Consider the following 2,317-nt stretch of genomic DNA (forward strand, 5'->3'; position numbering starts at 1 on the left):
GATGGCCCAGCTGCATCCTCCCCGTGAATCCCCTTCACGATGGCCACAGAGGATGGTGTTCTCAGAACATGCTGCCTGGTCTGGATGTAGGGTGTCACCAGGGCCTTTCCCAGTTCCTCCATGAAAAATCTTCTTTTCTGGAGCTTCCTCTGGTTCCAGCCCGGGTTGACTGCCGTCCACACAACAAATGCATTGTATGCGGAGATGTCCAGCATGTCAAAGAACAACACCAGTGGCCAGCGTAGTGTCCTCCTTTTGCAGCTGTAGGCAGTCACCAGCTTGTCGAGGTTGTCCACCCCTCCTTTGGTGGCATTGTAGTGCATAATAATCTCTGGTTTTGGACCAGAGATTTCGCCATCACGGTGCAGTGTGCTCATCAATATAACGTTCTTGTTCTTCTTTGGGACATAGGAGACCAGTGTCGTGTCTTAGGTGTACATGAACGTGGAGGAATTGCTAGGCCTGTCCTTGGTCTGAAGCAGTTCTGGTGGGAGCTCTGGTTTGTTCTTAGGAATCGTTCCCACCATGGTCAGCTTCCTCTTCAGGAGCTCCTGTCCGAGCTGGTAGGAGGTGAAGAAATTGTCACGTGATGTTGTGTCCCTTCAGATTCTGCACCAGGTCCAGGACAACTCTCATGGCTTGGTTGCGCTCCGGGACTCCTCCTTCAGGTTTCCCCGTGTACACTTGCAGGTTCCAGGCGTAAGACATGGCAGCAGCGCAGGCAGCCTAGATCTTTATGCCATATTTAGCTGGTTTGGATGGCATATACTGCCTGAATGGGCAGCGGCCCCGAAACTGCATCAGCTGCTCATCAATGGTGACATCCGGCCCGGGGTTGAAAAGCTTGGGGAGGCGGTGCACCCACTTGTCCCACACCGTCCGGATGGCTGCAAGTTTGTCCGTCTGCCGTCGAGCTGCTCTGTCTTCCCGGTTATCAAACCTGATAACCCGGGAAATCACCTAGAACATATCCAGCGACATTGTTGCCCTGAAGATGGCCCTTCCGTTTTCAGCAGACCAGAGGGAATGCAGAGATTCTCCTTTTGACCTGAAGACTCCAGCCAGGTAGAGCAGACCAAGGTAGGCGTAGAGGAGGATCATGTCCACAATCTTCCACCGCTCTCTATAAACCCGCCGACCTTCTGTGTTGGTGCAGTCCAGGATTATGTCGAGGATGGAATCGGGCATTAGCTGACTGAAAGCTGACTTTATGTCCCAGACATGGCTGATTGCCATTCTAGTTGGCCCTGGTTCCATTGTAATTACATTAGCTGCAAGGTGGGGTGGCTGCTTTGAGGGGTGAGAAGACCAGGAAATGCCCGTGGATCTCGCCATGAAGACCTCCGTTGGAGCTGGCTCAGCCTGTAATTGTTTCAAAATAATAAATCACAATTACAATAAGTTCTCAAACACAACACATTTTAGCAAACAGACTGTATATTGCATTGTTATAACTTACTTGTCCCTGCTGCTCCGCGCTTTCAGCCATGCGCTCCACAGAAACAATGTGTTTGGTCTTTCTTTTCCTTTTCCCGCCTGAGGACGGCTGAAAACAAAGTAACGATAGTAAAAGTCACAAATGAGCAAGCTCTAAATAAAACAAAGAGCGTTTTTTATCAAACAAACGGCATATTGCACAGTTATTTACTTACTTCTCCCTGCTGGGCCGCTGGCGCTCCGTGCGCAACGAGTGAGCGTGCCCTTCCTCTGCCTGCGGATTGCTGAAAACACAGTAATGATAGTAAAAGTTACAAATGAGCAAGCTCGAACTAAAACAAAGAACATTTTTTATAGAATAGATGGCGTATTGCATTGGAATCTAAGTCTTACCTCAGTACTTTGATCGTAATCTCGGTGCAACAAATCATCCTCCAAATCGCTGGAACTTTCAGAAACTTGGGATAAGTGGTCCTCCATTTCTGAAATCTCCTCTATCTCTTCATTGTCGGACAAGTGGTTCTCCTCAGAAATCAGCTGGAGTGCCATCTCGGTGGAAACCGCGCCATACTTGCTGGTTCAGTGTCGAGTACAAAAAGACAGAACGCATCCAGCTGTCCTGCTTTTATTCTCTGTGGCCAACACCTATGGGGGTGTAGCGTTTTCATTGTAGCTGTGGCATGTGAAGGGGACCATAGAGATGTAAATTGCATGGCCAATACTGAAGGCGCCAGGTGATACCACTCTGCCGCTGCAGATGGCCGGCCGTTACTATGTAGTAGTTGGGAGAGCATGGAGATGCTAATGGCCTGGCCAAAGCTATTGTGCAAACAGTATTGAACTCATATTTTGGCTGCAAGTACTATGTGATTATAGCCAG

The 2,317-nt window shown here is 49.2% G+C and overlaps 1 pseudogene; it reads right to left on the reverse strand.

Annotated features, from left to right (window-relative positions):
- The window catches only part of LOC109953765 (piggyBac transposable element-derived protein 4-like), a 2,587-nt pseudogene extending 1,185 nt beyond the window's left edge, over positions 1-1,402 (reverse strand).
- Between the last annotated feature and the right edge of the window lie 915 nt (positions 1,403-2,317).

The sequence above is a fragment of the Monopterus albus genome, unplaced genomic scaffold, assembly GCF_001952655.1.
Source record: "Monopterus albus unplaced genomic scaffold, M_albus_1.0 scaffold1269.1, whole genome shotgun sequence".
Lineage (NCBI taxonomy): Eukaryota > Metazoa > Chordata > Actinopteri > Synbranchiformes > Synbranchidae > Monopterus > Monopterus albus.